Here is a 12,481-nt window from a genome sequence, read left to right on the forward strand (position 1 = left end):
GTGACAGCAGAGGCGGCGGCCGCTGGCTGGACGTAGGGAGCGGCGGCGGCGCCGACGGCAGCGGGAAGGGCGGACAGGGCGGGCCTCTCTGGTGGTGCCGAGCCGGAGGAGCTCGGGAGGGGAAGGCAGGCGCAGCTCGCGGGCCGGACACCTGAACTTGGGACAAGTTGCCGGAGCCCCCGGGAGCGGGCGGCGGACGGATTGACCTTCAGAGCTAGGTGAGCGGAGCCGGGGGGCAAGGGATTCGCGGAGGGCCAAGAATCTCCAACTCAGGCTCCCCTGCCCCCATCCCGTGGGTCTGGGAGACAGGTGGGTGGATGGGGGTGCGGGCTGGAGAGGGGAGCGGGACTGTGTGCGCTGCGTCGCCACCCACCCCGCTGTCCATCTAGTCCCGGACGCCCGGCGCGTGGCCCGAGCGGCGCTACCCGCCGAGCGGGAGAGCCCCGGCGGCCCCTCCCTTCAGGCCCGGGCCGGGGGCGGCTTCTCTGCGACCTTATGTAACCAGGCGGGAGGGGCCGGGGCGGGCATGGGCCTTCCCGGCTCGGGAGCTGGGAGTCGAAGGGGCGGGAGGCGTGGGAGTGAACTTGTAAGAAGTTTGAGGGACCGGTGGGCCCTGCGCCCACTTCTTCTTCCCCGGACGCGGCGGGGGCGGGTTGTACCGGCGAGGGCGCCGGAGGTAGGGGAGGTGTAGGCGGGGGGGCCCGAGTCCGGCCCTGCCAGGCCCTGCCGGGATGGTCTGGGAGGGCCAGAGCGGCGCCACGCCCCGGGGGCTGGGCTGCTGGGGGGGCGGGTAGAAGTACCATCCCTCCCTCCCTTCCCGTCCCTTCCTCCCGCTCGGTCTCTAGAAGCCGCCTCTGCGCGCGTCTTTGGTATCACTGAGCGCAGCCTTTTTCTCCCCCTTGCATTATTCCGTTACCTCGGGAGCCCCAACGCCAGAGCTCACCCTCCGCGCGCCCCTCTCTCTGTTTTCCTTGGATCTCCCAGCCATCTGCCCGTCCCCCGAGTATCCGCCCCCCACTTTTCGGTCCCAAATCCCGGAAAACACGCCCCCTTTCCCCTATTCCTTGAGTCCGCACCGCCCAACCCCAGGCTGTCCCGCCTCCCAAGTCAGCGCACCCTCCCCCTGCCCCCCGGACCCGGGTCAGCTATTTGGCCGCAGCGCGGGCCCTTTCCTCCTAGAAGGGAGCAGGCTGATGCCAGCTCGGTCCCCGCCCCTCGGCCCCCTCCCAGTTAGGGTTCTGGCTTCACGCACGGCTGCTCCGAGCTGCTTCGGGCTGTGAGAGCAGGTTCGCGCCGCAGCCGCCTGGTGCACCCCAGCCTCGCGCCCTGGGGGAGGGAGGGCGGGCGCCTGGGGCGGGGCTCGTCTGCTCGAGTGCCTGCATTGCCCAGGGCTCCCCCTTCCCGGTTCCCTGCCAGTCCCTCACAGCGGAGTCTTTGCCGGATCCCCTGTCCACTCCAGCCGTCGTCCTCTCGCCTCTCTGTTCTGGGGACGGTTCTGCGCGGGACAGTTTCTGGACTAAATTTGAGAGCAGTGCTTTGGATTCGCGTTGGATGGAGAAGTGTCACTTAATTACAGCCCAGCCTCCACTCCCCACCCTGAGTGAGGGAGTGCTTAGTCGAGCAGAGAGGATACAAGGCTGGTGGTGCAGGTCCCCTGTGACACCTCTGAGCTGTGTACTCAGGCCCTTGCACTTGCCCTGGCCAAGATTCCACTGACCCAAGACCTGGCACTCTTGGACAGTTGAGGTGGGGGTGGCAGGTAGGGGGCTGGTGTCTGGTTTCCTCTAAGGCGGCCAGATGCCGGTGCGCTCAGCTCAGAATGTAGTTTCTTGGCTTCTTGGCCTGCTTCCTTTGAGGCCTTTTCTGGGAGGCAGCCCCCAGGGCTTAACCTCAGGGAGATCAGTTTGGGGAAGAGACAGCCGCAATAGTTAAAGGCCTTCCTTACAGGCACTGCAAGGGGAAGGGCCTACCACTTTGAGAGCCCTACCTGGTAGTCTGCTGGTATGCTCATACCAAGTCTCAGTTTCCCCAGCTGTGGGAGGAATAGCCACCGACTTGGCCCTATTTATTCAACCTGCCTCTTGGCTGCTGGGACAGAGAGTGGGAACCGAAGGGGAAATGAGGGACTGTTTGGGATGACTGTTCTGCTTCTCCCAGAGGTGAGCCAATGTTGCTTACAGTGTACAAGGCCTATTACAGCTGCAGTGCTCTTTTGTCTTAATTCAGCTCTGTGAGTTGCAGCCAAATGGGAACCCAGGTCTTCTGGTTCCAGGTCTCATGGAAGGAATGCAGGGGTTGGGACAGGGACATCGCAGGTGAGCACTCAATCCAGGGAGAGCTAGCTGGGCTTCAGAGGGCTGATGGCAGGGTGACTCACAGTCAGAAGTGGGCAGGGTGTGGGCCAGGGCAGGCAGGAACCCATCTAGGGTCCTAGAGTAGTGGAGTATCAGGTCCCCTGCTGGAAAGTAGGTGGGAGGGACCTCCCTCTTCTCAGGCAGGGCTGCCCTTTGAGGGTCTGGCCTCTGGCCCTGATCCCTCTTGGGGGCTCTCTTTATGGCTGTAATTGCATCATTGGCTAGAGTTTATAGAGTTACTTAGCACCTGCCCCCACAGGGTGTGGCCCAGCCACCCCCTGGCTTCTGTCTCTTCCTTTTCAAAGTCAACTTGGTTTCTGCAGGCAGCAGGGGTTTCCCCAACCGCAGCTGGCATGAAAGCCAGGTTGGGCCTTTGTCCTAGGGATGGAGGGCAGTCAGCACTTGGGGCCCAGCTTGGGGCTGCCCTGGAGATGACTGTGGAAATTGAGTTGGCCTCCTCTGATACAGAGGGAGGGAGCTCAGGATTTCCAGAGCCATCAGAAGTGTCTACATCCCAGGATGCAGAGAGTGAATATGTGTGTAATGTGTGCGTCGTCATCTAAAAAGAGGGAAATAAAAATGCATACACCTCAGAGGCTGTTGTGAGGATCAGAGGGGAGCAGTGCCTGGTTCATGGTGAGTCCTTGGAGTGTGTGTAATTGATGGGAGTTTGTATGTGTGGTTATGACATTATAAGTATCTAGTTATTTGTGTATAGATGAATTGTGTATATGTGTGTCTATGAGAGTCTAACAATATTGTATTAATAATAGAATATTTAACTTTTTATGCTGTAATAGAATAGTGTTATAATAAAACTTAGTTATAAATAATAGCTGCCAACACTTACTGTGTATTTACTCTTTAGAATGAGGTAGGAATTATTATTTTCATTATACCGATTCAGAGAAGTGAAGCAAATTGCTTGAAGTCACACAGTCTGGAAGTGGTAGGGATTCTAACACAGGCTCAAATGACCCCCAAACCCGTGTTCTCAATCTCTAAAGACCACTCAGGGTTTCCCAGGAGTTCTCTCTTCAAAGGTGGGGGTGTGGTGGTCTGGGAACCTTCTTTTCTCCATTCAGGTCACCTGCTGTGAGCAAAGTAGGAAGTTGCTGAGTTCCCTGCCCCAGGACCACATCTGTCTCCTGGCTGCTCCTCTGAGCCACCGTCACAGGTGATCAAAGGACCTCTGCTGAGAACTCTCTTGACTGGCCTGGGGAGGAGACGGATTCAAACCAGGCTTCCTGGGTCTCCTTGAAGACCACAAATGTTAACTTACAGTAAAGCCCTCAGTAGGCACTTGTTTAATCAGGTGTGGAGAAGAAAGGCTGTGGGGACTAATGGGTGAGAATGAGATAACAGCAGAAGTCATGAGAAGAACTCAGAGATCCCACGTTGCCTCGGACAGGCTATGCGGCTGGGGCAGGTCCCTGCTCCTCTCAGCCTGTTTCCAAATCTTTGAACCTAGATCATCTGTGGGATCCCCTACAATGCGAACCTCCTACAGATCTCTGGCAAAGGCACCAAAACAAAAGAGGCTTCAGAAAGGGATGGAAGTGGGGTGCCTGGGGAGGTGGCGAAGTGCTGAAGGCCACTTAATAGAGCTTTAGCTAAAGGCTGGCTCTGGTGGAGCAACCAGCCAGTTTTTCTTGGGACATAGCCATAGCCCCCATGTAATGAGCACTGGCCCACGTGTCATTGAGGCAGGGGGTTGTTGAGGGCATAGGCTCCCGGGCCAGGCTTCCTGCATTGGAATCCCAGCTCTGCCACTTACGAGCTGTGTGACCCTGGGCAAGCTGCTTAACTTCATTTTGCCTGTTTCCACACCTAGGAAGTGAGGATTACAGTAGCACATACCTAATAATGTTGTAGCGAGGGATAAGCATGTTGTGTTGATGCATGTTGCATGTACAGGACTCAGAATAGTGCTATGTTCAAAATGTTATCATCATTAATTCTCATAACTCATTTTTTTTTTTTAATTCTTATTCTCAAGTGAGGAAATAGAAGCTTAGAGAGCTCTATGGAAGAAATAATGATCTATGGGTTGCAAACAGTCTCCCCACCCCACTCCCTTGTGAATCTACCATCTGCATCTTTCCCAGGGCTTTGCAGACTCCTGGCCACAGTCCCCACCACTCCCTGTCGCACCACACATAGCCTAGTCTTCACATTTAACAGGATAACATAAGAGACTTGGCAATGCCTAAAGCATCTCCACCTGCCCTGCCTGTCCCTTGGGATTCCTTGGGTAGCATCTGACCTGGTCATTTACTACCCACTCTTGACGCCTTGCCCTGCCCCTCCTCCACTCTGCGCCAGAGATACAGATCCCCTTGGTTGTGATGTCACTGAAGAGATAGCTACAATCCCAGTGATAGAGCAGGATTATTGTGCCTACAGGAAGTACTTTGCTGTGGGGTGATGGGGCAGTGAGTGAGAGCAGAGGGCAGCCCAGAGGGGCAGAAGCAAGAGGCAGAGTCATTAATAATTTTCTTTCCTGGCCCTTAAATGTGTGTATACGAAGGAGGAGAAGTGAAGTCTGGCCATCCCAACCCCTGTCCAGCTTCCTTGGAGGAAGGCCTCCTTCTTGACTCTTATTCATACAGAGAATGTCCCAAAGGAAAATTTGATACCATAGAGATGAATCCAGGAATCCCAATAGACTCTCCAGAAACCCATAGTCCATATTCCCTCTTCCCAGCCCCCCATGCTGGTTTCCTCTCCTGGCAGCCTGTCCTCTGCTCCCCTCCCTGTAACCAAATCCTCTGTCCATCAAAGCACACCTTCCCAGGAGACCCAAGGGACTGTTCTATCTGACTGCAGCCCTGAGTGGATGTTATGATTGCTGGGAGCTCTTAAAAAATACCACTGCATCTGAGTCTTGGGAGAGGGGCCTAGATATCAATATTTTTACAAAATCCCCCAAATGATTCTGATGCCTTTTCTCTAAGACAGTGGTTCTCATATTTGAGTGAACATCAGAATCAACTGGAGGAATTGTTAAAATACAGCTTGCCGGGCCCCCATCCCCAGGATTTCTGATCGAGTGGGTCTGGAATCCATAGGTCTGGGATTTGCATTTCTGACAAGTTCTCAGATGACGCTAATGCTGCTGGTCCCCAGACCACAGAAGAACCTACAGCTTTGCAGGCAAGAGCTTTCTGATTGCTTTGGGCCTCTTAGGCCTGTCTCCTTTTCGAAGCCATGTCCCCAGGGCAGGGACCACTCTGAGACTCTTTGTTCCTCCCCGCAGCCCCTGGTATAGTCAGCCCTCTCTTCCCCAGCCTGGCTCTCTGCCCCTGCTTCCTGTTACACTGACCCATGTCCAGCTTTGTGGTCTTGGCCCCACCCTCTGGGACAAGTGCTCAGAAAATATTTGCTGCTTGATCAAGGGATGAGGTGGACAACGAAGGACTGCGCTAGCCTGGACAGTCATCAGAACACAGGAGAAGTCTAAAATGCTTGCAAATGTGCCTGGAGCCAGAGTAGCATTATAGGGATAGAGGGGGTGTCCGGAGTGGCCTCCCACTTTGTTGTAGTGAGGCCGTAGAAAGACTCATCATGTTATTTTACTTTCCCACCCTGTGGAGGGCAAGTATTGGATTATTGTTCGATGTATTTCTTGTTAATAATAAAAATGCTAAAATGTACAAAAAGCAGCTGGTCCCTTCTCCTTTCCTCACCCAGACTGGAAATGTTCGGAGGGGTAGGGGCGGGAGAGTCACTGCTGGAGGTAGGGTGTCTCCATCACCTTCTAAGAGATCCCGGGCCTTGGGGACAGCAGATAGTTGGGTGACCCTGGGGCTCAACCCTTGGCTGGTGGGGTAGAGTCTTCCTTAGAGGCTTGGGGAGCTGGGGCAAAGCCTGGTAGAAGGTAAGAAGAGGTGGTAGCAGGCCCTTCAGCCCTGCAGGGGGAGGCAGGATGAGATTGGTGTCAGAGCCAATCAGTCAACAGATGAATGGGATACTCGAATGTTAGCACGCTGGGCACAGGTTTTGGTTCTGTTTTGTTCAGTGCAGTACCCTCAGCACCTAGAACAGATCCTAGTATATAGTGGATGCTCAATATTCTCTGCGGAGTGAGTGAGTGAGCATGACTTGAGCCCCCATCATGTGCCCAGAAATGAGGACACAACAGATGCTGTACCCGTGGTCTCTGCCCTGCAGCAGGCTAGGTATCAGCTTCACCATCTAATACTCAGGGACTGTGCACAGCTCACTAAGAAAGAGCTCCCTGCCTCTGCCCGGCCTCACTCTGGTGTGGGGCTCATAGTCTGTCCCTCCCCGCAGAGGCTTTGCCAGCACTACCCAGTTCTACCAGTGGGTCTGTGGGGTGGGGCTTGGTTTGTTTTCTCATGTTTGCTAAGGGAAGTCACAGCCTGTCCTCTGCCTTGTTTATAATTGGTTTGGGGACAGCACCTGCCTCAGCCCCCGGCAGTTCTGAGGGGTGCTGAGTGACACAGTATACTGTCCACCCCCTGCTGCCTCTCGTCCCCTCCTGGCTCTAGCCAGGTGCACTCTCAGCTGCCTCTGCCAGTGCGGTTGCTGGCTGGCTTTGCTGCGGGTGGATTGGGGCTATGGAACCAGGGGCCTTAGAGGCCAGCTGGTGCTGTCCCCATGTGTCGAGGGGAAGGGAACCAAGGCCCAGAGAGAGTGAGGGCACCGCTCCAGCACCCCATGGCCGTAGCACTGTTGGGGTCAATAGGCATGAACTGAGTACCTCCTAGGTACTTGGCTCAGAGCTGGCCCAGAAGGGTGATGGGAATAAGGACATGGCTCCTCCTCAAAGCTGACAGCCTAGCAGGGAATTTCAGTAACCACAGAGGACAGAGAAAGGCAGAGTGATGTAAGATTGGAGAGAATAGTGTCCTGAATGAATGTAAATGTGTCCACATCTGACCCTTCACTCTGAAGAGCATTCTTCCTTGGTCTGGAGAGAGTTTTTACAAAAGGGCTTGTGCCAGCATGGTGACCTTGGTTCAGCCCTTCCTACCCACAGGGCCCCATAGCACTACTGCCCCCTGGGGCCTCTCACCTGGGGGTTGCCACTGCAGGCCTGGGAGATCCTTCCCTCCTGGACAGATCCTTTCTTCCAGGAGGACTAGAGGCTGCTGAGTATGAAGGAGGCCACATGGAGGCTTCCTGAGCCACCATCTGCCACTTGGAAACCCTGGGTCATGGGGGATATGATGCTAAACTGGGCCCAACAGCTCAGGCCTCTTTGGAGCTGCCTGTTACCGAGCCCTAAGACTTAGGCCTGCATCCTCGGGCAATACATCTCCTCCCCTGCCCCTGCCAACTCCAACACCTTCTGTCCTTCCCCTTTCTCCTTCTTCCCCTCAACCAATCTCTCTAACCCTCCATTTAGTTCCACTGCATCTGGAGCATTGGCTCTCAATGCATGTATGTCTCTCCTGCTCTCTGTCCCCAAGTCTTCATACTCTATGTCTTTTTCCTGCCTCCTTCCTTCTTTTAGTATGTTCAGAGTGTGTCTGAGGCTCACCCTGCTCCTCCAATACTTGCCCACATGTATTGGAGGCCCTTCGAAGGGCCCAGAGGAATGGCCTAAGGCAGGGTGAGGTGGGGGGGAGGGTGCCCAGCCTGAGGCAGCGCCCTGCCCTTGGGCAGTTAGGGGCATTTGGTGGCTAGGATGCCCTGGGAGGGTGAGAGATGAAAGCGGCTGTGGTGCCCAGCCCTTGTGGGCTGAAGGGCAGCCAGTAGCTTGGGCCAGCTGGGGGATCCCTTTAAGACAGCCCCAAATATCACCAGATACTCCAGACCTCTGACAAACTATAGGTTCTTATCAGTTTGTTTGGCCTAATTATAGTTTTGGTCTAATTTTCAAAGCCAGATATGAGAAGAAAATATTAGAACTTCTATTTATTTATATATCATTCTTCCCCTTTTATTGTGAAGTATAGAATATTGCTGAAAGAACATAAACATATTTGTAATGTAATAAATAATTATGAAAGCGAACACTCAGATAAGCACAACCCAATGAAGAAACAGAATGTAGCCTGCATTCCACAGTAAGCTTGTGTGCTTGCTGTGGTCACAGCCCTCCCTCCCCAAGAGGTAACCACAATCCTGACCTTTCTAATAGTTACTTCTTTGCTTTTCTTTATCATGTAACCACCTATGTCTGTAGCTTTAGCAAAAGAGTTTAATTTTGTCTGATTTTGAATTTAATGCAACTGGAATGACGTTGAACATATTTTTTTGTCATGGTTTTTCCACTCAGCCATTTATTTGTGAGATTCATAGCAGTAGTGTGTTCATTTTCATTGCTGTGTAATATTCCACTGCATGAACTTGCTACCATGTTTGTATCCATCCTGCTACTTGTGGACATTTGGGTTGGTTTCCCATTTTTGGCTACTATGAACAATACTGTAAGAACATTTTTGTATGTGCTTCCTAGTGCATTGGTGTATACATCTTTCCAGAGTATATATTACTCAGAGTGAAATTGCTAGAGCATATTTCAACTTTAGTAAATATTGTGGTAAGTGATTATACACAGCACCTGAGTTCCTGTTGCTCTGTATCCTTGTCGACACTTGGTATTGGCAGACTGTTTAATCTCTCCCTTGCTGGAAGTGTGTAACAGTGCCTCATCATGGGCATAATTTATATTTCCCTTCTCCTTTTATTTATAGAACTATTTTTGTTTATGTTTGCTGACATGCATGATATATTCATGCATTGGTATTTATAAGCACTTTATGAGGAAAGCATATATTGGGGGTGCTCAAAAGTTTTTACTCAGATGAGTGCATGATCAAAATAGTTGAAAGACCATTGTGATATTGAGTGCCGGGGATGGGGGTAGTTTCTAGATTGGGGGTGGGAGGGTGGTCTTGGGAGGAGATCCTCAAATGGCAATGCCTGCCAATAGGGCAGCCTCTGCCCAGAATGTACTGAACCCACCGAATACTCACCAGCACCCTCAGGCCCTCCCGCTGGGTACATCTGGTAAAGGAGGAGGGAGGCTTAGGGTTAGAAGCCCCAGCAGATACCTTTGAATTTCAAATTGGCAAGTGCTCATCTTTCAGGGGCTTCTAGGGCAGTAGTTCTCAACCAGGGGGGATTTTGCTTCCCAGGTGACTTTTAGCAATGTCTGATGGTATTTTTGGTTGTCATAGCTCAGTGAATGCTACTGGCATCTAGTGGATAGAGACCAAGGATGCTGCTAAATATAGTAAAATTCTCAAGACAACCCTACAACAAAGAATTATCTGGTCCCAAGTGTCAGTTGTGTGGAGGCTGAGAAGCTCTGGTCTGGGAAAAGAGCCAGGAAATAGATTTGCCATGAACTTGTTGCATGGCCTTAGAGAAAGCACTAAATGCTTTGAGCCTAAGTTTCCTCGTCTGAAAACGAGAGTGGCAAGGGTTGCTGCCCCCTCCCCTTCATGGGGCTGTTGTCAGGGGAGGGAGGGCTGTGTGGAAAGAGGGGAGAAGGTAGCTGCATGGCGTTTTGGGAAGCATCCTATGAAGGGGCCTGCAGTTGGTATTTCCAGGGGAGGGAGGGCTTTTCCCAGCACCAGCCCTGCCCCCTCGACTATGCTCCCTTTTCTGCTGAGCTGGAGGCGTCAGGTGACCAGCCATGAGCCTCAGTCCTCTTTCCTGCAACTCTAGGCCTCAAAGGGCTATGGGGGCACCGCCCTGAGAGCCCCAGCCTTTTGATGAGGGCTGCAGAAGTAAGGGGCTCTCTGGGGAGGCCTGGGGCCCAGGTAAAACCATTTCTGACTTTGTCCTTGGCTAGGTGGGAGTCCAAGGGTGTGTGAGGCAATAAGAGGTGCTTATCATACTCTTTATCTGAGGCCGCATTGCAAGTCTTGGCACTGAAGGGTGGGAGCCAGAAGTCGTTCTTCGGGGCTCTGCATACCCAAGTCAGCATCCTGCTCATCACCCTCTGTGTCCTTCCAGAATTTGCTATTCCAGGGAGGGGCCCTGGGTTGGCCCAGAGTCAGGGTCAGAGATCCCTGGGCCTCTCTGACCTCCTGTTCTGAGGCTCACCTCATCTCAGTGGCACCTCCCACCTTCTCCAGGAGCCATGGCCTGTCTCATCTTCCCTCTGCTACGCTATCCCTTCCTGAAACATACTCTCGACGAAAGGGCCTAGTAAAGTCATCCATCTTGAGGTGTAGGTGACTGACAACAGCTTAATGATTGGTAGCCTTTCTTGACAAGGGGTATTTACCTACCAAAGACGGGAATCCCTTAGCTACCAGAAAGAAGCGCTAGTCAAATGTCAAGTGTCTTTGACAGGCTGTTAGAGAAGAACTTTGGGAACCGATGAACCTCTGAAATCGCATGTGTAGCAAGAGCATTTTCCCACAAGTGGAAATTGTTTGGTGGCTCAGATCTTCCCAGAGCTTCAGAGAATACGCTTGGTCTCAGAGTCCATTTCAAGGCGGGCTATAGTAAGACTGTGAACTGAGTGTCTGGAGGGCCTGTGAAGGCCCAAAGCTGAGGTGACAGATATGTGGTTTAGTCAGAAAGGTGGTGAACTGTGGGGCTTCCTGCCAAGAGGGCACATGTCTCCCAGAGGGGCTGGGAGGTTAGGTGGCTTAGGGTTAGGCCCGCACTGGGCCTAGTAGGATTCCTGCAAATTCTTGATGTAGTGGCTGGCCAATGTGGCCTGGGGCTCTGTGAGGCCAGGCCGTGTGGGTGGTGAGTGGTTGTCAGAGGCTCAATCTGGGAGGAGGCAGGGACACTATAGGTGGCCCGGAGTCCTGGGTTGGTGAGATTGGAGCTGGGAGTCTGTCTGTGTTGGGTAGACTTGGGTGAGAGAGGCCTTCTGGGCGTGTGGTTCCCTGTGTGCTGTGAGTAATGGCCACATTTGCAGCTCCCAGGGGATTGTGTAACTTCCTCTCAGGCTGAGGTGCAGGGGGGCTGGGTGAGAAACAGTGCTGGGGAAAATGAGGAAACTGGGGCTGGGGCAGGGGCATGGTCCTGGGCTCTGGCCCCCTGAGAAGTTGAGCATTTCAGGGGGCCTCCTTCCAGGGGGTCGCCCTCTCCCAGGCATGTGTAGCAAGAGCATTTTCCCACAAGTGGAAATTGAGGGTGTGTGTGTGCTGGGGGGTGGGTGTCTTTGAGGAGATGGGCGAGTAGGGATGAAGCTCACAGGCTATACTGGCATGGGGATCTCTTTTGAGCAGGGCCAGGGCTGGGGAAGCAGGTTGCCCAGGGGAGGGGCCCCTGCCTGGGTTCAGAAAAGAGAAGACAAGGCTCCCCTGAGCCCGGGATGGTGGAAGGCGTGTGAAATCAAGAGTCATAGTAGCTGGCTGCCAGCCTCATCTTTGAGGAGCTGTGCAACCCTGGGCTGTTTAAACCCTTCTTGCCTCTTCTCATCTCCCAAGCTTGTTTGGGGGCTCTGGTGAGAAGGTAATGGGCACAGAAAATGTGCATAGTACGACACTGGCCAGGCCACAGAAAACGCCCGCTTACATCAGAGACTGGGAGCAGTAACTGGAAGCGCCTGGCTGGATGTGCAGTGCCAGCCCACTTGGGTTCAAATCCTGGCCCTGCCACTTTGCAGCTATGTGATCCTGGTAAGTTACTTAGCCTCTTGTTGCCTCGGTTTCCTCTTCTATTAAATAGAGATGACAATTATAGCACCCACCATGTGGTTTCATCGTGAGGATCAAAAGACTGAATACATGCTCTGAACAGCGCCTGGCACCAGTGAGGAAACAAACGCTCCACACATTTTACGTGCAGACAGCAAAAAGCTGCCCAGAGTTCATGGCGATTATTTTTGATGGTGGAGATTTGAGTTAGAACTAGGGATAATAATAAGAGCTCATGTTTCCCAGGCCATACTTCATGTCAGGTGCTGTGTCAAATGCTTTGCCTGTATCAGCCCCTCCCTCACAGTCACCTTGTGAGGTGGGTGCTGTTATCACCCCCATTTCATAGATGAGGACTTGGAGGCACAGAGGGATTGAGTGACTTGCCTCGGGCAGTGATATCAGTGAGGAGGGACAGCGTAATGGTCCCCTTAGCAAGAAGGTGGACCCCTATCTTCATCCCAGCCCCTTCTCTGCATTTATCTAGAGGTGGATGTGGAAGAGGGAGCAGGGTCTCCTGTAAGGGTTGTGAGGGTTGACCTC

The 12,481-nt window shown here is 53.2% G+C and overlaps 1 protein-coding gene across 1 annotated transcript in view; it reads left to right on the forward strand.

The window, feature by feature from the left end:
• Positions 1 to 6: 6 nt before the first annotated feature.
• Positions 7 to 12,481, forward strand: part of TFEB (transcription factor EB) — a 45,594-nt gene continuing 33,119 nt past the window's right edge. The window contains 1 exon segment of the mRNA XM_025042773.1: positions 7 to 218. The gene's annotated coding sequence lies outside the window, so the exon portion shown is untranslated.

Source organism: Pteropus alecto, unplaced genomic scaffold, assembly GCF_000325575.1.
Source record: "Pteropus alecto unplaced genomic scaffold, ASM32557v1 scaffold7, whole genome shotgun sequence".
NCBI classification, from domain to species: domain Eukaryota; kingdom Metazoa; phylum Chordata; class Mammalia; order Chiroptera; family Pteropodidae; genus Pteropus; species Pteropus alecto.